This window comes from Rhinopithecus roxellana, chromosome 12, assembly GCF_007565055.1.
Source record: "Rhinopithecus roxellana isolate Shanxi Qingling chromosome 12, ASM756505v1, whole genome shotgun sequence".
NCBI classification, from domain to species: domain Eukaryota; kingdom Metazoa; phylum Chordata; class Mammalia; order Primates; family Cercopithecidae; genus Rhinopithecus; species Rhinopithecus roxellana.
Window position 1 is genome coordinate 122,689,092 of NC_044560.1, and position 23,927 is coordinate 122,713,018.

At 40.4% G+C, this 23,927-nt stretch overlaps 1 protein-coding gene and 1 pseudogene across 4 annotated transcripts in view; one reads left to right on the plus strand and one right to left on the minus strand.

Moving 5' to 3' along the window:
- The window catches only part of MAST2 (microtubule associated serine/threonine kinase 2), a 257,689-nt gene that overhangs the window by 41,203 nt on the left and 192,559 nt on the right, over positions 1 to 23,927 (plus strand). The gene's annotated exons all lie outside the window — the stretch shown is intronic.
- Positions 8,838 to 9,431, minus strand: LOC104662125 (annotated as a pseudogene).

Here is a 23,927-nt window from a genome sequence, read left to right on the forward strand (position 1 = left end):
GGTGCCCAGTCTAGGAAGACTCATATCATGAAGATGTAAATTTTCTCCATTAAGCTATAGATTTAATGCAATCCCGATAGAAACCCAGGTAGTATTTTCCAGAAAATATCAAGCTGATTTCAAATGTATATTGAAATGTAAAGGACCTACAATAACCAAAACAATATTAAAAAGAAGACCAGAATCAAACTTATGTTATGACTTTGTATAAAGGTACAGTAGTCAGGTCAGTGTGATTATTGGTATAAGGATAGATACATAGATCACTGGAATCAAATAGACAAATTTGCCAAGGCAATTTAATGGGAGAAAAGGTAGTCTTTATAACAAATGGTGTTGAAACAATTCACATAAAAATATCAACCTCGATACTTCCCTCATGCTGTACAAAAATTAACTTGAAATGGGTAATTGACCAAATGTAAGAGCTTAAATCATAAAATGTGTAGAGGAAAACAGGTTTTTGTGATTTTAGGTGGGTCAAAGGTTTCTTGGAGTAAAAAAAGCTTGACCTATAAAAGGAAAAAAATTGGCTTTTATCAGAAAGAAAAAGTTTTGCCCTTGAGTATTTATTTTTAATGGGATGAGGACAAATTGAAGTGTATCTACAAAGGGGTGGAATGATGAGTAATACTTGTGTTAAAGAGTTATTAACAGATTTTGTTGTCTGTTTGGATTTTAATACATATCACTACCTTCTACCTTTGGAGGTAGAAATCTAGAAGTCATAATGAATGTTCTTTGCATACAACTCCTGTGGGTTTACCCATTAATTTATACTTTTTTCATTTCTACTCAAGAAAATATATTTGAATGAAATCATTGTGAATGCCTTATACTTTACAGAAGTAAATACAAACTCAGGCTGTACACCTGTGTTCCACATCTTACTCCTGCCACTTAGTAATCGTATGACCCTCTACAAGTCACTGAACCTCTTTAAGCCTCTGTTTTCTCATCTTTAAAATCAAAATAATGTTAAGAGTTTCCTCATGGAGTTTTTAGGATGAAATGAGACAATCCATTTAAAATAGCATAGTCATCCTGGCTAACACGGTGAAACCCTGTCTCTACTAAAAATACAAAAACTAGCCGGGCGAGGTGGCGGGCGCCTGTAGTCCCAGCTACTCGGGAGGCTGAGGGAGGAGAATGGCGTAAACCCGGGAGGCGGAACTTGCAGTGAGCTGAGATCCGGCCACTGCACTCCAGCCCGAGCGACAGAGCGAGACTCCGCCTCAAAAAAAAAAAAAAAAAAAAAGTGGCCGGGCGCGGTGGCTCAAGCCTGTAATCCCAGCACTTTGGGAGGCCGAGACGGGCGGATCACGAGGTCAGGAGATCAAGACCATCCTGGCTAACACAGTGAAACCCCGTCTCTACTAAAAAATACAAAAAACTAGCTGGGCGAGGTGGCGGGCGCCTGTAGTCCCAGCTACTCGGGAGGCTGAGGCAGGAGAATAGCGTGAACTCGGGAGGTGGAGCTTGCAGTGAGCTGAGATCCGGCCACTGCACTCCAGCCTGGGCGACAGAGCGAGACTCCGTCTCAAAAAAAAAAAAAAAAAAATTAAATAAATAAATAAAATAAAATAGCATAGTGCCAGATTTGTAGTTAAATTTAGAGGCAGCCAAAAACTACCTCCCTACATAGTGAACTATAATTTAATTTAATTTAATATATAAACTACCTGCAACCTAACCTAAGAGTATACTCTTGTAACAAGTAGCTGAGTCTCAGTCAGGCATAGCAGCCAAATTTTCAACCAGTCATATAGGCTGAATATTGCCAGAGCATGTTCAAATAAGGCAAACACCTGAACTGCAGCCCATCAGGCTACTTCTGTATGTCATTTGTTTCTCTGTCCGTAAATATAGCCTACATGTATTGGGGGATGGAGCATTCTGAACTGCATTTGGTACTGAATGCTAAGTGGTTCATTAATCTCTCTGTTTTTTTGAGACAGGGACTTGCTTAGTCACCCAGGGTGGAGTGCAGTGACACGGCTCACTGAAGCCTGGACCTCCTGGGCTTGAGTGATGCTTCTGCCTCAGGCTGCTCCCTCCCTCACCTTTCCCAGTAGCTGGGACCACAGTTTTCATTTTCTTATTATTTGTAATGGGGGTTGGGGGTGGGGGCTCCCTGTGCTGCCCAGGCTGGTCTCAAACTTCTGGGCTCAAGCAATCCTCCAGACTCTGCCTCTGCCTCCCAGAGTGCTGGAATTACAGGGGTGAGCCACCGCACCTGGCAAATCTGTTTTTTTGTTCAATTAAGTCATTAAATTTAACTTGTCTCGGGTTTTTCATTTAACAGTATGAACAAAATGTGTATTTTTTTTTTCTTTTTATGCCTCGGTACTTCAAGTAGTTATTAGTATCTGTGATACAGTAAGAAATATTGTATATATTTCTTAACATATGTATATATTTCTTCTGTATATATATAATTACCGTGATACGGTAAGGAATATATATATATATTCCTTATATATATAGCTGGGACCACAGATGCGTACCACCATGCCTGGCTAATTTTTTGACTTTTTGGTAGAGACAGGATTTGGCCATGTTCTGCAGGCTAGTCTCTGCTAGGCGAGGTGTCAGAACCCTAGCAGTGGAGAGTGGTTGGCTCACTGGTGGTGAAAGAATTTATTGACAGCAGTATAGGTTTGGAAAGTAAAGTTTTGTTAGATAGAATGCAGTACAGTGCTTCATTCAGCAGGAGAGGACTGTGTTGCGGTGGATTTTCCTTAGGGGTATTTATGGACTTTAAAGCAGGGCCTTAGGGTAATTTGGACCGTATTCGTTATGTAGGCCATGATAAATTATTACATTTGTAGACTTTGGGTGCCTTGATGTCAGCAAGGGTTGCAAAATGAGTTTTGACATGCATGCATTCTGGAGATGTATAGAAATTCTAGTTACGTATAAATTTTTGGGAAAGAAGCCTGGTACCAGACACTGGCTTTAGATAATAGAGAAGTCTAACTACTTTTTGATTTTTCAGATAAGGAGTTCTGTCTCCAGATAGTCTACTTGATTGCCACGAGGAGATCATTGTATTCTTCTGTGTCGAACTCCCAGGCTCAAGCGATCCCTGCTTTGGCCTCCCTAAGTACTGACTGGGATTATAGGAATGAGCCACTGTACCTGGCTGGTACTTTTATCTGAAATTGAGAATACAGGAAAAGGAACAGATTTTGGGGAGAAAATTAATGAGTATGATTCTCGGATGATGACAGGTAATGTTATGCCCAGACCGTTTATTCCCCGAAGAAGACCACCAGAGTCCAGAGTCAAAGCCAAGCGCCAAGGATCTTTAATGCAAGTTTGAACTTGGTCCCTCCGTTCCACAGCATTCAAGAGGGCCCCGGACAATGCGTGCGCTTGCTTTTTATAGCTCGAGGTAAACAGGACTTGTCAGGTTACAGAGGAACAAGGCATTTCTCTAGGCTACAGCATTACAATTGGTTTACATTTTAAGTTATGCTTTTAGCAGCCTTCTTATTGGTTCCTGCGCTTTTACAAACGGTTGTAACCTTATCAGAGCTTCTCCAGGTGTTGTTTTTCTTCTAAAGTTGTGATATATGGAGGAATGTGTTTGTGTCGGGCCCAGGAAGTAGAGGCATATGGGGGGGATGTGATGTGCTCAAGGCTGTGATGTGTTTGTGTCGGGCCCAGGAAGTGGAGGCATATGGGGGGATGTGATGTGCTCAAGGCTGTGATGTGTTTGTGTCGGGCCCAGGAAGTGGAGGCATATGGGGGGATGTGATGTGCTCAAGGCTGTGATGTGTTGAGGAATGTGTTCTTTCAGTAATCTGGTGTACATATCCTTTTAAAAATAGTTATTGAGGCCGGGCGCGGTGGCTCAAGCCTGTAATCCCAGCATTTTGGGAGGCCGAGACGGGTGGATCACGAGGTCAGGAGATCGAGACCATCCTGGCTAACACGGTGAAACCCCGTCTCTACTAAAAAAATACAAAAATCTAGCCGGGCGAGGTGGCGGGCGCCTGTAGTCCCAGCTACTCCGGAGGCTGAGGCAGGAGAATGGAGTAAACCCGGGAGGCGGAGCTGGCAGTGAGCTGAGATCCGGCCACTGCACTCCAGCCTGGGCCACAGAGCGAGACTCCGTCTCAAAAAAAAAAAAAAAATAGTTATTGATATGAAATTTACATAATAAAATCAACCATTTTAAAGTGAACAATTCAGTGGCATTTAGTACTGGCAGATCTATTTTTCACAATACAACTGCCACCTCTATCTAGTTGCAAAACCCTTCTGTTACTTTAGATTTAAACCTCTTATCCATTAAGCCCTTTCTCCCCACTCCCCTTCCATGCAATTTGCATTTTGTCTCTATGGAGTTCTCTATTCTGGATATTTTATATAAATAGTATTATACATATGTGACCTTCTGTATCTGGTTTATTTCATTTAGCATAATGTTTGGATGTTCATCCACATTCTAGCATATATTGGTACTTTATTCCTTTTTTTGGTTGAATAATATCTCATTGTATGTGTCCAACACAACTTTTTATCCATTGATGAACACTGGGCTGTTTCCACCTGTTAGATTCTGTGAATAGTGCTGCTGTGAACTATACATGTACTTGTGTGCTCTTCAGTTCTTTGGGGGATATATCTGGGGTGGAATTGCAAAGAAATATGGTAATTTAACTTTTTGAGGAATTACCAAACTTTTCCATAATAGCTTACCATTTTACAGTTCCACTAGCAATGTACCGAAGGTTTCAATATCTCTATATCTTTGTCAGCTTGTTATATTTCATTTAAAAAATTATTGTTTAATTATACTATCCTGGTGAGTATGAAGTGGTACTTCATTGTGGTTTTGGTTTGTAGTTCCGTAATGACTAATGATGTTGAGCATCTTTTCATGTGTTTTTTGACCATTTATATATCTTCTTTGGAAAAATGTCTATACAAGTCTTTTGCCCATTTGTAATTGAATTTTTGTTGTTGTTGAGTTTTAAGTTTGTTATATATTCTGGATATTAGACCCTTAGTTTTATGATTTTCGAATATTTTCTCCCATTCTCTGTGTTATCTTTTTAGTTTGTTGATAATGTCCTTTGAAGTTTAAAAATGCCCTTGATGAAGTCCAACTTATCTGTGTTTTTCTGTTGCTGCTTATGCTTTTGGTTTCATATCTAAGAATCCTTTGCCAGCTCCAAGGTCATGATTTACTTCTAGGTTTTCTTCTATGAATTTTATGGTTTTACCTCTTATATTTACTTCATTGACCCATTTTGAGTCAGTTTTTATATTCAGTGTGAGGTAAGAGTTTATTTTTTTGCATGTGGATATCTACTTTTTAGGTATCCTTTCAAGAGTTAGATGTTCAGAGTAAAGCATTAGCAGTTTAGGGCTATAGATGTGAACTTGGAAGCTGTGGATTAAATCACCATGGGAGAGAGTACGGAGAAAAGGAATGTAGGGGAGCATGAAAAAATTACATGTGAAAGGATAGATAATGTTAGTGAAGTATTCAGCTTAGTTAAGAACTGCAGGAGTTTAGATAAAGTGCATTCACTTGAGAATTGCTGTCCTTTTCACTCTTGGTTTTTCTTTTTGTAAGAGGAACTTGTTTCTAATGCCATCTAGTGTCTTTTCAAAGGTATACGAGTAATGTTAAGAGGTTTTAAAATAAAACTTGTGAAATTTCATGAATCTTGAACAGTATATTAGCGGTCTTAGCTTACTCTCAAGAGCATCCTTAAGAGAGAAGTAAAAGAACACATTAATTACTTTGAACAAATTCAGAGCTGAATTTCATCTTGAATTGTTAAGCATTTTTTATCATCTCTTTTGTGTTAATTTGTAAAGAATTTAAGATACCTTAAAAATAGTGATGTCTAAATTTTTTTTCTTATCTTGAATTTGTCTTACAAAAATTATAGACAGCCTTACTTTTTTGTTTTTGTTTTTGTTTCTGAGACAGGGTCTTGCTCTGTCACCCAGGCTGGAGTGCAGTGGTGCAGCCTTGGCTCACCGCAACGTTAACCACCTAGGCTCAAGTGATTCTCCTGCCTCAGCCTCCTGAGTGGCAGGGACTACAGGCATGGGCCACCATGCCTGGCTAATTTTTATTTTTATTTGTTTATTTTAAAACTTTTATTTATTTATTTATTTATTTATTTGAGATGGAGTTTCATTCTTGTTGCCCAGGTTGGAGGGCAATGACGCAATCTTGGCTCACTACAACCTCCGACTCTCGGGTTCAAGTGATTCTCCTGCCTCAGTTTCCTGAGTAGCTGGGATTACAGGTGCCTGCCACCATGCCCAGCTAATTTTTAGTAGAGATGGTGTTTCACCATGTTGGTCAGGATGGTCCCAAACTCCTGGCCTCAAGTGATCCACCCGCCTTGGTCTCCCAAAGTGCTGGAATTATAGATGTGAGCCACTGCTCCCAGCTTAATTTTTATTTTTAAACTTTTTGTAGAGATGGGACTTTACAGTGTTTCCCAGTTTGGTCTTGAGCCCCTAAGCTCAAGCAATCCTCCTGCCTCAGACTTCAAACTGTCGGGATTACAGTTGTGAGCCACTGCACCTGCCAAACCTCTAAAATTTTAAAAGGCATTTAAAATACAAAAATTTTTTAGATAAATTGGTTGGTTGATTGGTGTGTTAGTCCATTTTCTGCTGCTATGACAGAATACTCGAAACTGGGTAATTTGTAAGGGACCAAGATTTATTTCTTAGAGTTCTAGGGGCTCAGAAGCCCAAGATCAAGGTACCAGCATCTGGTGAGGGTTTTCTTGCTGTTTCCTCACATGGCAGAAAGTGGAAGGGCAGTAGAGAAGAAATCCATTCCTGCAAGCACTTTTTATAGTGACATTAATCCATTCATGAGAACAGAGCTTTCATGACCTAAACACCTCTCAGAAGGCCCAACCTCTCACCACTGTTGCATTGGGATTTACATTTCCAGCACATGGATTTTGGGGAACATTCATACCATAGCAGTTGAGGTTACAGAAAGAGATCTTACTGAATTTATTGATGGTTAGAATACATGGGAGAATGTTTATGCAAGTTTTTGGTAAGGTGTCATATATGTCAAGGAGAATGGCATTATTAAACCACCAGTAAAAAGTTGTAAGTACAGGTTTTGTTTTTACTCTTGTACAAAAATTGTCAGAGCTAGTCTTTTTGTTTTTTTCCTTTTCCTTTTTTGAAATTGCAGAAATAAATTTTGTTTTTAATTTTCAGAGGTTAAAAAAAAGTTATGATACTTTAAACTGTTAACAAGACTTAGTTGATATCCAGTTAACCTAATACAGCATTCATGTTTTTATTATTTTCTTGAAAAGACTCAAATACACCTGCATTGTGCTCTTTTAAAAACATATTAAGGATACTTGCATTTAACAAGTTTTTTGAGGGAGAACATTGTACAACATTCATGTTTTTCATGATACTGAAAATACTGAATTATATGTCAATTTAATTTGTCTCTTAGAGGAAATAGTAACACAATTAAAATCACTGGTTCTCTAATCTTTAGTTCTGTCTCCACAAATAAAACCTATCACTTTTCACAATAAAAAAGCAAAAAATAATATACAATTAAAAGGAGCTAAACTGAAATTCTTTATCCTCTTTTTCTTTTTTTGAGACGGAGTCTCACTCTGTCGCCCAGGCTGGAGTGCAGTGGTGTGATCTGGCTCACTGCAAGCTCTGCCTCCCAGGTTCACACCATTCTCCCACCTCAGCCTCCTGAGTAGCTGGGACTACATGCGCCCCCCACCACGCCTGGCTAATTTTTTGTGTTTTTAGTAGAGACGGGGTTTCACTGTGTTAGCCAGGATGGTCTTGATCTCCTGACCTCGTGATCTGCCCGCCTTGGCCTCCCAAAGTGCTGGGATTAGAGGCATGAGCCACCGAGTCCAGCCTGTTTATCCCTGTTTCAAAAGATAAATTAATTGTGGGAGATAATAACAATCATCACGGATTTTTTTTTTAACCATTTAACTCTGGTTCAAAAGATAAATAATAATCTATAATCCACCAGTGTATACAAATTTCTTATCACATTTTCCCTTATGTTGTAAAGAAAGGAAAATAGGTTTAATGTTTAAAAGAAGGATTAATTTGACATTATTACTGAAAGACAGTTTTCTATTATCACAGCTCAAAAAATACCCACAGGAATCTTTTAGGAAACAGGTTACTGCCCATTTCACAAAATGTGAAATTAGGTGATTGTAAATATACAAGAAAAACAAAACATTTTCTGTCCTTAGTTATATTGCTCCCTCCCGGCCTGAAATTCAGATGAAAAAGATTAAACAACTTTTGCAGATCATGTCTATCTATTTTAGCAACTTAAAGTAAATGAAAAGCAATCTTCATTTTAAAGTAAATGTCATAGGCCGGGTGCGGTGGCTCATGCCTGTGTTGCCAGCACTTTCGGAGTCTGAGGCGGATGAATCACGAGGTCAGAAGTTCGAGACCAGCCTTACCAACATGGTGAAACCCTGTCTCTACTAAAAAAACACAAAACAAATTAGTTGGGCGTGGTGGTGGGTGCCTGTAATCCCAGCTACCTGGGAGGCTTAGGCAGGAGAATTGCTTGAACCCAGCAGGTGGAGGTTGCAGTAAGCCGAGATGTTACCACTGCACTCCAGCCCAGATGACAGTGCAAGACTCCGTCTTAAAAAAAAAAAAAAATCTTAACACCATTTTTGAAACTGCAAATGAAACTCATCGTATAAGATAATGTCAACATCAAATTCTTGTATCTTGATGATTATGTACCATAATCAATGAATGTAATTTGAAGCTCTCAGATTACTCATTTTGAATTCAAATGAAGACCGTTAGGCTACTGCAGTCATTTCCTCATCTGAGTCATTTGATTCATCGTTTAGTTCCAGTTCCCCTAAATCTTGGTCTACAATTATAATAGTTTTCCTCTTGCACTTCTTGGGAATTACGTCAGCGTAGATTTTTCTCATTTTAATGTTTGGCAATTTCTTCAGATCAAAGTCTCATTCCCTAAATGTTTTCAGATTACTTGCATTTAGAATGTCTGGATTCTCAAGGCCATATCCTTCATACTGCTGTCCCTCCTGCTCCATTGTCTGCTTGATGATGGTGTCCTGGGAACAGTGCCGCGTCCCCTGCCTGTTGCTCAATCTGCTCCAGCTCACTGCTAAATTTGTTTAAGTACCTTTCAGTTAGTTCACAAGCATCTTTGTTTGAATATCTTTTTTTGGGGGGATCAAGATGATTTTGAAACCATTGCAGTTTTTAACCAATAAGATTGAAACACAAGGCCTTTTCATTCTTCAATTTTTCGTTTTTTTCTTGTTTGTGGGCCTCTGTCATAATTTGAGCTGCTTTTCTGCTATATGGATGAATGACTTTTTTTTTCCCCGTCCTGCACTTTTTCCCTTTGGTGCTTTAGGCATGGTGACGTCCTTGTGGCCACGGAGGAGCTCCGCACCCTAGACCCAGGCAGTCTTACCAACTACAAGAGCAGCAGCTCACATGAGTACCCGGGCCAAATCCCATGTGGGGCCTCCCTTTTTCTTTTTTTTTTTTTTAAGATGAGGTTTTGCCATATTGCCCAGGCTGGTCTCGAACTCCTGGGTTCAAGCCATCTCCCCACCTCTGCTTCCCAAAGGGTGTAAGCCACCATGCCCGGCCAGTACTAGTCTTTTAATTAGGCCATTATTGTCATGTGTTGCTTTGCACTGGTATATTTATAGTGCTGAGCAAAGACTGAAAAGCAGTGCTACTGGTGCATTCTATCATGCAGACAATTTAATTATTAATGCTAATTAGTTGCAATAGAGAACTAATATTTGCTAGACCCTATTCCTAGTTTAACATACGTTCTCCATTATTTTCTCAGGAACATTGAGTGAGTTGTCATTCTTCATTTTTGCGATATATCTTGTCTATAAATGTATAGGGAACAAGGCTGGTTTCAGCATGTGTAGACTGGTGGCCTTAAGAGATAGGAATGTTAAGAAATAGTAGTAGTGTACAATAAACTATTAATGTAACAGTCTTAAGACTGCTATCCTTAGAAGGGCTTGTGTGGAAGGTCGACTCTTGGCTGGTATCTGGAAACTTGAATGGTAAACAGTTTCCTACAATGATCAAAATTTCCTTGAATGATAAGAGTGACTTACTGTGCAAACAATGTGATTTATGCTGAACATTTACCTTCCTTCTGGGAGTCTGAAATTTTGGTATGTACTAGGCAAGAGGGTGCCTGTGTGAGCAGCTCCATTAAAAACTTTGAATGGCCGGGTGCAGTGGCTCACACCTGTAATCCCACCACTTTGGGAGGCTGAGGTGGGCGGATCACGAGGTCAGGAGATCAAGACCATCCTGGCAAACACGGTGAAACCCCGTCTGTACTAAAAAAAATACAAAAAAATTAGCCAGGCCTGGTGGCAGGTGCCTGTAGTCCCAGCTACTCGGGAGGCTGAGGCAGGAGAATGGCGTGAACCCAGGAGGCGGAGCTTGCAGTGAGCCAAGATCATGCCACTGCACTCCAGCCTGGGTGACAGAGCGAGACTCCGTCTCAAAAAGAAAAAAAAAAAAAAACTTTGAACACTGAGTCTTTGGTGAGCTTTCCCAGTAGACAACATTTCATGGATATAGTTACCAGGCGTTGCTAGAAGAAATAAGTGTGTCTTATGTGACTTCACTGGGAGCGAACTCTGAGAAGCTTGTGCTTGGTTTTCTCCAGACTTTGCCTCATGTACCTTTTCCATATGCTGATTATATGCAGGGTCCTGTGAGTACTCCTGGAGGATCATGGAACCTGGGGGTGGTCTTGGTGACCCCTGATGTAGTAGTCTTTGAAGGATTTATGAAAATAGTTTAGGATATAGCCAGAGTAATCAGGCAAGAAAAAGAAATAAAGGGCATTCAGGTAGGAAGAGAGGAAGTCAGATTATCCCTGTTTGCAGATGACATGATTTTATATGTAGAAAACCCCATCATCTTGGCCCAAAAGCTCCTTCAGCTGATAAACAAATTCAGCAAAGTTTCAGGACACCAAATTAACATACAAAAAATCACTAGCGTTCCTATCCACCAACAACAGCCAAGCTGGGAGCCGAATCAGGAATGCAGTCCCATTCACGATTACCACAGAAAGAATACAATACCTAGGAATACAGCTAACCAGGGAGGTGCAAGATTGCTACAATGAAAATTACAAAACACTGCTCAAGGAAATCAGAGAAGACACAAACAAATGAAAAAACATACCATGCTCATGGATAGGAAGACTCAATGTCATTAAAATGGCCATACTGCCTGAAGCAGTTTACGGATTCAATGCTATTCCTATCAAACTACCAATAACATTCTTCACAGAACTAGAAAAAATGATTTTAAAATTCATATGGAACCGAAAAAGAGCTTGAATAGCCAAGGCAGTCCTAGGCAAAGAGAACAAAATTGGGGACCTCACGTTACCTGACTTCAAACTGTACTACAGGGCTACAGTAACCAAACAGCATGTTACTGGTACAAAAGGCACATAGATTGATGGAACTTTATTTCTGGGAGAAATAAAGCTGCACACCTACGACCATGTGGTCTGTGACAAAACTGACAAAAACAAGAAATGGGGAAAAGACTCCCTATTTGAGAAGTGATGCTGCGATGACTGGCTAGCCATATGCAGAAGATTAAAACTGGACCCACTCTTTTTTTTGTTTTTTTTCGAGACAGAGTCTCGCTCTGTTGCCCAGGCTGGAGTGCAGTGGTGCGATCTTGGCTTACTGCAAGTTCTGCCCTCCGGGTTCACGCCATTCTCTTGCCTCAGCCTCCTAAGTAGCTGGGACTACAGGCTCCTGCCACCATGCCCAGCTAATTTTTTGTATTTTTAATAGAGACGGGGTTTCACCGTGTTGGCCAGGATGGTCTTGATCTCCTGACCTCATGATCCTCCCGCCTCTGCTTCCCAATAAAGCTGGACCTCTTCTTTACACCATATACAAAAATCCACTCAACATGGATTAAAGACTTAAATATAAAACCCAAAACTAAAAACCCTGGAGGACGACCTAGGCAATACCATCCTGGACATAGGAATGGGCAAAATGTTCAAAGACACCAAAAGCAATCTCAATAAAAGCAAAAATTGGCAAGTGCGATCTAATTAAGAGTTACAACAAAAGAAATGATAAGCAGAGTAAACAGACAGTCCATAGAATGGGAAAAAATGTTTGCAAATTGTGCATCTCTCAAAGGTTGAATATCCAGCATCTATAAGGAACTTAAACAAATTTACAAGAGAAAAACAACCCCATTAAAAAGTGGGCAAAGGACATGAACAGACATTTTTCTTTTCTTCTTTTTTCTTTTTTTTTTTGAGACAGAGTCTTACTCTGTCGCCAGGCTGGAATGCAGTGGTGTGATCTTGGCTCACTGCAACCTCTACCTCCTGGGTTCAAGCTGTTCTCCTGCCTCAGCCTCTTGAGTAGCTGGGACTACAGGCGTGTGCCACTATGGCTAGCTCATTTTTGTATTTTTGGTAGAGACAGGATTTCACCATGTTGGCCAGGATGGTCTCAATCTCTTGACCTTGTGATCCACCCGCCTCGGCCTCCCAAAGTGCTAGAATTACAGGCGTGAGCCACTGCACCTGGCCGAACAGACACTTTTCAAAAGAAGGCATACATACGGCCAACAAGCATATGAAAAAAAGCTCAATATCACTAAGCATTAGAAAAATACAAATCAAAACCACAGTGAGATACCATCTCACACCAGTCAGAATGGCTCTTGTTAAAAGGTGAAAAAAAAAACCCAAAAAAAAAACAGATGTTACCAAGGTGGCAATGAAAAGGGAACACTTATACACTATTGGGAGTGTAAATTAATTCAACCATTGTGGAAAGCAGTGTGGGGATTCCTCAGAGAGCTAAAAGCAGAACTGCCATTTGACCCAGTAATCCCTTTACTTGGTGTATACCTAGAGGAATGTAAATTATTCAGCTATAAAGACATGTGCACGTGAATGTTCATTGCAGCACTATTCACAGTAGCAAAGACATAGAATCAGCCTAAATGCATATCAGTGACAGATTGGATAAAGAAAATTTGGTCCATATACACCATGGAATACTATGCAGCCATGAAAAAGAAACGAGATTATTTCTTGTTTAGGACTATGGATGGAGCTGGAGGCTACTATCCTAAGCAAACTAACACAGGAACAGAAAACCAAATACCACATATTCTCACTTATAAATGGGAGTCGAATGATGAGAACTCATGAACACAAAGAAGGGAATAATAAACATTGGGGTCTACTGGAGAGTGGGAGGAGGGAGTGCTGCAGAAAAAATAAGTATTGCTACTAGGCCGTTGACATATATAACAGAACTTTACATGTACCCACCCCCCAACCCTGAATCTAAAATGAAAAAAAAAAAGATTAAAGGTAATCTCTTCAGATTTACATTAATGGTAGGGGTTGAAAGTTGTTTTGTGTGTAATGACTTAAGGTCTTTTCATAGCATCTGAGACAGCCATCTTTTCCTCTGTTACTATTTGTCCTGTAACTGGCATTGCTTGCTTTGTACCTCTAGGATGGTGTGATGGTTAATACTGAGTGTCAACTTGTTTGGATTGAAGGATGCAAAGTATTGACCCTGGGTGTGTCTGTGAGGTTGTTGTCAAAGGAGATTAACATTTGAGTCAGTGGGCTGGGAAAGGCAGACCCACCCTTAATCTGGGTAGCCATCATCTAATCAGCTGCTGCCAGCACAGCTAGAGAATCTAAAGCAGGCAGAAAAATGTGAAAAGGTTAGACTGGCCTAGCCACCCAGCCTACATTTTCCTCCCATGCTGGATACTTCCTGCCCTCAAATATTGGACTCCAAGTTCTTCAGTTTGGGACTTGGACTGGCTCTCCTTGCTCCTCAGCTTGCAGACAGCTTGTTGTGGGACCTTGTGACCGTGTGAGTTAATACTTAAAAAACTCCCCTTTGTGTATATATATATCTATCCTATTAGTTCTGTCCCTCTAGGGAATCCTGGCTAATACAGATGGTATTTCTTCTGCCATGTCCGCTTCATGTACTTTATGGTTTGTAAAGGAGATTGAAAGAGCAGCACTCTGTTTTCTTGGCCTGTTAACTCTATGTATCGGGTCTTATGTTCCTCGTTTTCGTTATTTTTATACAGTTAATATTATATGTGTGCCCACTATTTTAAAGTATTATACTGGGGACTGTACGTGATAAAAAAGAATAAGATACATACCTCATAATCTGCTTCATCTGGGCCTGTTTCTTCTTTTTTTCCTGTACTTTGCCTAAGCTTAGTAAGTCTTCTTCTGCTTTTTTTTTTTTTTCCATTTTCTGCCTCAGGATTTCCTGACTGACATTTTATATTTGTGAATACAGTTAACAGTTTAGGCACTAACAAACTCTCTTAGAATGTTGATCGTATTTCCCATATTTGCAAAATTGTTTTACCCTATATAATGACATCTTTTGGAGCATATACTGTGGTGTGTGTGTGAGAGAGAGAGAACAGAGAGAAATTACAGTTTGTTACTATGTTTAATGAGAGAGAGAATTTTAGGAAGAATTGTGAGTTAAGATATTCTGTCATTAACATATGGATTGTATATATAATAAATGGTTTATTAATAATGCAAACTCTGGTAGGCTAAACTGAATTTATTGTAGTTCACTTGGTTCTGCGATCCATTTGAAACTAATTTGCAAATTTTCAGCATAAATTGCATATTACACAGAAACATTTGTCTGTTGCAGGACCTGGGAAATAATCTTGCAAGAATGTTGTAAAGTTAAAGGTAAATTGACCAAGGATAGTACCAATTCTTTGGCAGAGAGATACAAAAGGGGGATAACATCAATATAATTGTAATTTTGAGGATAATATTGTTTAGATAGACCTTTAAATTGAGGCCACGGCATGTCTGGGCTGTTGGGTCCCTTTCTAAATCTCATCCGGTTTAAGTTAGTAATAAGATATAGTATATCTATATGTTGTCTAGATTTTTATTCATTCAGCAGACATATTTCTAGTTCCCATGGGGTATCAGGAATTGTGGTGAATGCAGGAGAAATTCAGATATGATATATAAGACATTGTTCTTGCTCTTAGGGAACTACTTAACTAGTAATTGTATGATTGCCATAATAGAGAACTGTGTGAGGCATGGTTTGATCACAACAGCGGTGATCAGTTCTGGATGTGGGTGGGATTTAAAAGCTTAATAATGATGATGCTTGAGTTGAGTTTTAAAGAATGATTAGAAGTGAATAGGCATGTCAGGAGTGTCTGTGAAGGAATACATTTTTCTAGGGAATGAAGGAAAGCTTCATGGAAGAGGTAGCATTTGAGCTGGACTCTAAAGGATAGGGAAGATTTAGACAGTGAAAGATTGAGCCTGGGGAGGGACTGGGCCTTTCTGGAGTAGAGAACATGCTGTAAAGGTATGGTTGTTTAAAATCTTTGAAATGACAAGTAGTTCATTTAGGCTGGAGTATGGAGTTTATTTATTCATACTATATGGCAGTCATTGTGCCTGGTGCTGGCTGCATCTTAGTAAACAAAACAGACACGGTCTCTGTCTTCATGGAGCCTCAGGGAAGGAGTGGAATGGTAGATTGTGAATAGTAGGTTGAGTAGATAGGATTAAATAGTAAAGGAGTTTGAATATTAAGTGGAGGCATTAGGACTTAATTTTTAGGTAGCGAGGAGCCCTGGAAGATTATTGAAATGGTTGCAAATGTTTGACTATGGCACTGAAGAGAGAGTAGAGTGAAGGGGATCTTGTTTAGAGGTGATAGCTGGAGTTAAAGGATAGTGTGCAGATATAATAAATAAGTAGGTCGGTGAGAAGAGAGATCAGTGTCTGTTAAGTGGTCAGAGAATTTTTTTTTTTGTTTTTCGAGATGGAGTCTCACTCTGTTGCCCAGGCTGGAGTGCAGTAGCGTGAACTTGGCTCACTGCAAGCTCTGCCTCCCGGGTTCACACCCTTCTCCTGCCTCAGCCTCCCGAGTAGCTGGGACTACAGGCAGCTGCCACCAACCACGCCGGCTAATTTTTTTTGTATTTTTTTTAGTAGAGATGGGGTTTCACTCTGTTAGCCAGGGTGGTCTTGATCTCCAGACCTCGTGATCCCCCGCCTCGGCCTCCCAAAATGCTGGGATTTCAGGCATAAGCTACCGCGCCCGGCCTAGACAATATTTTTTGATTGAATGAGGGCTTTTGTGTCTGCTCGTGTTCTTTACTCTCTGGGTACCTTTCTTGCTTTTCTCATCAGTTGTCTCTTTCGCTTTCTTCCATTTTATTTACCCACCCTTATTCTGTCCCTTTTTCCTAATTGGCTCATTCATGAAATTTATTTTATTTTATTTTAATTATTTTTTTTGAGACAGAGTTTCGCTCTTGTTGCTCAGGCTGCAGTCCGATGGCACAATCTCGGCTCACCGTAACCTTCTCCTCCCGGGTTCAAGCAATTCTCCTGCCTCAGCCTCCCGAGTAGCTGGGATTGCAGACATGCGCCAACACGCCTGACTAATTTTGTATTTTTAGTAGAGATAGGATTTCTCCATGTTGGTCAGGCTGGTCTCCAACTCCCGACCTCAGATGATTCGCCCATCTTGGCTTCCCAAAGTGCTGGGATTATAGGCATGAGCCACCACGCCCAGCCTATGAAATATCTTTTAGATTATTTTCTGGAACTAATTATCTAATAGTTATCTTTTGCTTAGGAAACTCTAATGACTCTTATACTTATTATTACAAAGACTTGATATATCTTAGAGAATGATTCCATTAACCAGAAAACAAGAATATGGTAGTCAGGATAGATCTAGGAGTGAGAAAAAGAGCTTTAAGTTTGAGGTGTCTATATGTTAAACAAATGGTTGACCAGCAAGCAATTATGTTCAGAGCTCAGGAAATTTGTGATAGAGATGTAGATTTAAGAGTCAAAGATTCATCAGTATGAAAATGGCAGCTGAAGCTATGAAGGTGGATGAGTTCACTCAAGGAAGAACACGGAAGGATTAAAAGACAAGGACAAACCTTTGGGGGAACCCCTCTTCTGTTAGATGGTGATCTTCTTTAGGACAGAGATCATGTGTCTCTCAATTTAATAAACCTTTTTTGACTCCTGTATGCCAGGCACAGAGAAGAATAAAATGTGATCTTTGTGCTTAGCAAGATCCCAGCCTTTTAGGATGAAGAGAGATGTGTAGTCAGCAGTGCAGAGCAAAAGATACCCTAAGGGATGAAGATAAACTGCTCTTGAGTCTTGCATCTTCAATATCTGTCTCATTACTACACTCAATATGATTGGGTAGTTAGCTTTTTTGCTCTTATAAGGAGTGTAATCAATTTGTGGAATGTTTTATATTGCTGTATTTAAAAAGAAACCAACTAGTCCTTTCAATAAATTAGTTGCTTTGATATTGACTTTGATTTTAATGTTTTTGTAGACTAATAGTATTAAATGGAATAAAAAGGATGTTTGCCAGTGTGTTTTAAATGAAAATGCCTGGAGAATTGTGAGTAGGAAGATGTATATTGAAATAAACCATATAATTGCTCTTAATGGGTGATAAGAATTGATTCCCCACCTTTTTTTATTCTTTTGGTAACCTTTAGCAAATATTTATTTAGTACTTCTTACTAGTGTATATGGGCAGTGTTGATTATAGAGGGTTTTTTTTCCCTTGTGGAATTTAGAGCTTCCTGGGGTGTCAGATATTAACAGATTTTCAAAGGAATAAGTTAAAGTCAGCGTTTATGTAATTATATAGCTGTAAATAGCAATGAAAGATTGAAGTTATGTCAGTGCTATCAAAGAACCACATAGTGTTTATACTACAAATAAAATGAATCTGGGTGTTTTGTTAAACTGGTATTTCTGTATGAAATTATGATCCATCTCTGCACAGTGACTTCTGATCTGGATTATTAATACTTCTGACAGTAAAACTTTATGAGACATTTTATTGTGTATTCTATAGTTTTCAGTTTAGGTTCCTGATTATGAATGCAAATATGAATTGCTATATTGTGCCTGTTAAAGAAATTGATGGGGATCTAATCTAGCCTTGTCACTTTGATTGTAGCTCTCATTATCAGCTTATGGTAGCAGTCTGTTAGCTGCATTGTATTGAAGGGCCTCAGCTGTTTCCCTTTAGCACAATTGTTGATGTAGATGAGAAGCATGGCTCATTGGCATTTTAGAATATCAATTTCATGGGGAAAAGAATAACCTTCTTTAAACATAGGATACACAATCCTCTTTGTGCTTAAAGTGTCATATTAAAAAACTTTTAGCTTTATACTTGGTATTGTTTTACTTGATACTTGCCTATTTGTATAAATAGTCAGAGTAGTTTAACAATAGTCATATCCTTCCCTTAGAAGTAATGAAGACATTCACTAATATTTCCATATCAGCTAGCATTGCTTGTAGTAGAGCCAATCTTGAATGGCATATTTATAGCATGATTAGAAATATAATGTTTATGAGCTTATATCCTATGTGCTAAGGACTATGCTGAGTATTTTGAAATGTATGAATTGATTTACTGCTTATATCAGCCCCATGAAATAGGGATGCTTACTTAATGTATAAGTTGAGGAAATGGATGTTCAAAGAAGTTATGTAACCTGCCCAGGTTCACACAGATGGTTCATGACAGAAGTATGGTTTCAGTCTGAAAGTGTCTTATGCAGAGCCAGTGATCTTAATCCATCTGATGATATGTTTGTCATTGTTTTGTGATCACTTTATCTGGGAAACTTCTGTCTTGATTTCACTTGCACTATTGTTGTTGAGAAACTGTAGGAACACTTTTTCTTCAGTGTTCTTACAACTCCTTTTTTTCATCTAAAACCAGATAGAAAAAAGATGGAATGTTTGAGCAAGGTAGATTAAACTGGGTACCCTGTATTTTTATTTGCCAAACCCAGCAACCCTAAACAGGGAGGAACCTCAGAGCAATTGATTCAAGGGACCTGGATGACTTTCAAACTTTGCTGCAAATTGGAATCATCTGGGAATCTTTAAAAAAAAAAAAAAATACTGGGATGCCTGACTCCAAGTCCCAAATTTAATTGGTATGGGATGTGTCCCAGAGATCAAGAATTTTTTAGAGCTCCCCAGGTTAATTCTCATGTGCATCAAAGTTTGGGAGTCCCTGAAATATGGGAAGCTCAAGGCTTTAAAGGACTTAAAAAAATTTGTGCATGGTAGTTTATTTACCTCTTTCTTAGCAATATTACAAAAATGCTGTTGTAAGTATCAGTGTTCACATATCATTTCATACTGATGTTTATATCTGGGACAGAGACTCTGAAATTGGATTGCTGTATAAGGCTGCATTCATATATTATTTTAATAGGTATTTTTTTAACAGTTTACTTTCCACCTGCAGTATCTGAAAGCATTTCTTACATTTCTATATTATTAGATATTAAAACTCATCATTTTTGCCACACTGTATTTCTTTTTAAAATCTTGGCTCAGTGTGGCAGCTCATGCTTGTAATCCCAATGCTTTGGAAGGTGAGGCAGGAGCATTGCTTCAAGTCTACCAAAAATAAAAATAAAATATAAAAAATTACCCAGGCATGGTGGCATGTGCCTGTAGTCGTAAGCTACTGAGGAGGCTGAGGCGGGAGGATTGCTTGAGCTAAGGAGTTCAGGACTACAGTGAGCTATGATCACATCACTGCACTAGAGCCTAGGTGTTATAAAGCAAGACCGTGTCTCTAAAACAAGAAAAAAACGGTTTCATCCATTTAATACATTTAGTCATCTATTAATAGTCTGAAAATCCCTGCCTTTTTTTTTTTTTTTTTAGACGGAGTCTCACTCTGTCCCCCAGGCTGGAGTGCAGTGGCATGATCTCCACTTACTGCAACCCTCGCCTCCCAGGTTTAAGTGATTCTCCTGCCTCAGCCTCCAGAATACCTGGGACTACAGGCATGCGCCACCACACCCTGCTAATTTTTGTGTTTTTAGAAGAGACGAGGTTGGCCAGGCTGGTCTCGAACTCTTGGCCTCAAGCGATCTGCCTCCCTCGGCCTCCCAAAGTGCTGGGATTATTGGTGTGAGCCGCTACACCCAGCTGAAAAATCTTTGTCTTAACTGGTGTATTTAGTCCATTTACTTACTTGTGCTTATTGATGTACTTGGATATTTATCTGCTGTCTTATTTGGTACTCTTCAGCCTGCCCTGTTTCCTTTTTTTCCTGTTTTCTTTTATATTGATAGGTTGTTATTTTTGTTTTTACTCTCCCAACCTCAACTGGTTTAGAAATTATACAGTGTTCCTTTTCTTTTAGTAAGGTTAACCTACTACTTGCAACATGCACATTGTAGCTTGGGTATTTTTGTTGTTTCCCTATTATATTTAGGTCAAGTATTATTTTATATATTTCTGTTCGTAGCATACCCAGTAACTGTTGAGATGATAATTGGTTTTAAGTCACCAGATATAAAATCATCCATCAAATATTGTTTCTTAGGTGTGTCAGCTATATTAGATCAGTATAGATTTTGCCAAGAAAGACTAAGAGGAGAATCAAATATTTATTTATTTATTTATTTGCAGTTGCAAGATTTAATAGAGTGAAAACAGAGCTCCTATACAAAGGGAGGGTATCCAAAGAGGGTAGCCGTTGCTGGCTCGAATGCCTGGGTTTATATCCCAATCATTGTCCCTCCTGCTGTGCTCTCAGGCAATAGATGATTGGCTATTTCTTTACCTCCTGTTTTTGCCTAATTAGCATTTTAGTGAACTCTCTTTACTAAAGTTAACACACTTTAGTATGTTAACTTGCAAGCCCCGTGTGTAAAGGTGGATGTGGTCACCTTCCCAGCTAGGCTTGGGGATTCTTAGTCGGCCTAGGAAATCCAGCTAGTCCTGTCTTTCAGTCCCCCCTCTCAACAGGAAAACCCAAGTGCTATTGGGGAGGTTGGCCAATGACCACTGTAACTGCTTCCTGCTGAATTGGGGCATAGTAGGGGTCATGCAGTCGAGATTTCCTCAGGAGGGGTGCCTTTGATGTCATCAACATCGGAGCGTGGGCTAGCAGGCTGGTCCAGGGGTCTGTGGTAGATCTTAGTCGTGGACGGCATCTGGGGCTCCATTTGAAGAAATATTTGTAGTTTTACAGCTTTGATTCTGAAGAGACAAACTTAACAAGGAGGTTAAAGATACAGGGATTGAAATGTGTGGCCTGCAGTGCAGGGGATTATTTCTTTGGCACACTTCACAGGCCCTGACTATCTGCTTAATAGTTTTGAAAAAGCCTGGTCTAGTAAATAGTAATTTGGCCATCTGATGGGTGCTATCAATGCCTAAGTTGAAAGATTTGGTGAAGGGTTTTAAGTAATTTCCATTGGTTAGCTGCAGGCAAAAGTATATTTCCTTCTTCAGTGGCTAGCCATTCTGAGGAGAGGAAACTATGTCCTTGTGAGGTTCCCCATTCTACTTTTGCTGAGTACTTTGTTAGGGAAAGGAGGTGGAATCCTCTAGTTTGACTTGAACAGGATGGGCATTTTTGCTTGTCCATATTGTCCTTCTGTTGCCCAGACTTCAGGATTAATTTCTTCCTCAAGCAGGGGACAACAAATGGCTGTTCCTTCTATGTTTTGGTGTATAGTGGCCCCTGCTTTTGCTAGAATGTCTCTAACAAGGGAGTGGGGCTTTCAGGCATAATTAGAAAAGCACGTGAAAAGCGTAAAATTCCCCAGTTACAACTTAGTGACTGGGAGAAGTATCTAGTGACTGGCTGTCCTAGGACCCCTCAGATAGTGACAGATCTGGAGGACCATTGTCTGGGACAGGAGAGTAGGACTGAGAAGGCTGCACCAGTGTCCAGGAGACAGTTTACCTCCTGGCCCTCAATGGTCAAGCATACCCGGGGCTTGACCCGGGAGGGTGATGGCATGGGCTGGCACTTGCCCCGGGCACCCTCAGTCTTGCTGCTGGATCATCTGGTTAGTGGCTTCTGACTCAGGGGACCTTCATCTCCTGGAGCAGTGGGCCTTCCAGTGATTCCCTTGACATAAGGGGCATGGAGAGGGGGCGGCTTATTTCTACTTGGACAGTCTTTTTAAAAGTGTCCGGGGCCGGGCGCGGTGGCTCAAGCCTGTAATCCCAGCACTTTGGGAGGCCGAGACGGGCGGATCACGAGGTCAGGAGATCGAGACCATCCTGGCTGGCATGGTGAAACCCCGTCTCTACTAAAAAATACAAAAAACTAGCCAGGCGAGGTGGCGGGCGCCTGTAGTCCCAGCTACTCGGGAGGCTGAGGCAGGAGAATGGCGTAAACCCAGGAGGCGGAGCTTGCAGTGAGCTGAGATCCGGCCACTGCACTCCAGCCTGGGTAACAGAGCGAGACTCCGTCTCAAAAAAAAAAAAAAAAAAAAAAAAAAAGAGAAATAAAATAAAATAAAAGTGTCCTTGTAGACCTTTAAAATAGGTCCTGGAAGCAAGCCCTATTAGGCATTCAATTTGCCCAGTTTTCCCTTTTCCAGAGCCTCCAAAGTCCGCTTGCCTGAGGGCCGTGACTAAAGCTGTGGCCTTTTTTTTTTATCCTGTTTGTCTCGTTCCGCCTGCTCCTCCTGATCTCTATTATAAAAAACCAACGTTGCCAAGTTCAGTAGGGTTTCTAAGTTTTACTCCGGGCCTAAGGCGGACTTTTGAAGTTTTTTTCTAATGTCTGCAGCTGACTGAGTGATAAACTTATCCTTAAAGATTAGTCAGCCTTCAGTAGAGTCAGGTGACAGGGAGGTATGCTTCCTCACTGCCTCCCTTAGTCTCCCCAGAGAGGCAGTAGGATTTTCTTCCCTTCCCTGTGTTATAGTGGACATCATTGAGTAATTCACAGGCTTCTTCCTAGTTTTCCTTAGTCCTTCTAGCATGCAAGTTGACAAATGTTTGCGGCACCAATCTCCATGTTCTGATTCTGTGTCCCAATAACGGTCTGTACTGGGAACTGCCTGCTGGCCTGTGGGGAGTTGTTCTCTTTCCTCTGTTGTCATCCTATCATTGACCTGACTGAGATACCAGAGATCGCCAAACTCTTGGGCTGCAGTTATGGCAGCAGTTCTCTCATTTGGGGTTAGTGTCTGATTTAGCGGTAACATTATATCTCTCCATGTCAGATCAAAGGATTGTCTTAACCCTTGTACAACATCAATATTGCCATCAGGGTTATCTGAGAATTTACCTAGGTCTATTGTAATTTGCTTTATGTCTGAGAGAGAAAAAGGTACATGCACTCTGGCTGGGCGGAATTCTCCTCCTCCCACTGCTTGGAGGGGGCATAATTGGGGAATATTGGCACTCTTTGGTTCATTGTTTACCCCTTTGTCTGTCTCCTTCTGGACCGTTTGGGTTGAAGGGGGGTCCTTATTAGTTGGGGAAGGAGTCTGGGGGACTCTGGGGTAGGGAGGTAGACTCTGAGGGCTTCCTGTAGGGCATAAATCACACTTTTTACGTAATTGTGAGTTGTCTTTTAATGAAAAAAAGTTTGTACATATGGCACTTCACTCCATTTGCCTTCTTTTCTACAAAAGAGGTCTAGCTGTAAGATGGTGTCATAATTTATACTTCCCTCAGGAGGCCAGGTTTCTCCCCCTTGAAGAGGATATTGTGGTCAGGCGGTACTGCAGAAGAATATGTTGTTTCTTTCTGAGCGTCAAATTGGTCCCAATTCTCTAGAATACATGTTAGGGGTGTTCTTGCCTTGTGGGGGAACATTTCCTGTCGCTTTGGAGGTTCCTTCATGGTCGCCAAAATGTTACCGGGGGGTCCTTGCTCCCAGAGCTCCCAAGATGTGGCGGGCTGCTTCCAAGACGGTGGCAAGCCTCGTGTTCTGTGACCTGGGGTTCTTGGCCTTACGGATTCCAAGGAA